This window comes from Venturia canescens, chromosome 6 (assembly GCF_019457755.1).
Source record: "Venturia canescens isolate UGA chromosome 6, ASM1945775v1, whole genome shotgun sequence".
Lineage (NCBI taxonomy): Eukaryota > Metazoa > Arthropoda > Insecta > Hymenoptera > Ichneumonidae > Venturia > Venturia canescens.
The window spans coordinates 19077800-19078746 of NC_057426.1; positions in this window are offsets into that span (position 1 = coordinate 19077800).

Sequence of the window (947 nt, forward strand, 5' to 3'; positions counted from 1 at the left end):
CGATAATTAATTCAAGTTTGTTTAAAGGATAGAAAAAAGAAAGAAATCTCGTTGACGTGCCAAATTCTCCAGCACAGAACAATGAGAAAGAGAGAGAGAGATAGAAATCTCGTTGGCGTGCCAAATTCTCCAGCACAGAACAATGAGAGAGAGAGAGAGAGATAGAAATATGTATCGGCGTGCCAAATTCTCCAGCACAGAACGATACAAATAAAAGAATTAAATTACGATCTAACGTGCCTGAGTCTAGCACAAAAAGAATCGTATGGAAAAACTTGAATTAATTATTCAACTGCGAGATTGAATGAAAGAAGTATGCCAGATTATAAAAGAAATGAATCCGCAGGTTTATCGCTGAATTAAGGCACGAAAATGAAATTAAATAATGCCACGTTTTAGAGAATTTACGGTGTTAGATAAAAGAGAGAATGAAATTAATAAATTCGTTCAGTAATGAACACGAGTTTTTGTAAAACATGAAATTGAGACTCTAGTTAATCTTGATGAAAATAACTCGTGAAAATTTATAATTCGAGAAAAATAATTAGACTCGATTTTATCGAATTAAGAAATATAAATTCTCGAGGAAAAGAATGGAAAAATCACTCGAAGAAAATTGATGATAATAATTCGCGAGTTTCGGTGAAAAATACTCGAACGAAAGAAATGATTTCGAATTATCGCGAGTTTCGGTGGAAATTACTCAACGGAAATAAATTGTTAATTAATCGCGAGATTCGGTGGAAATTACTCAACGGGGGTTTAAGGATGATTTGAATAATTATTTTAAACACTTTTCACCCTTTTTACACTTATGTATTGTTACAAACTTTTAAGTTGCGATGTTACAAAATTAAAATAAACTTGTACGGTTAACTTGTACGAAAAAGAACTTTAAAACTTATTAAAAACTTTTCGATTTTCAGCTGCTCCGCGGGAGTATCCGT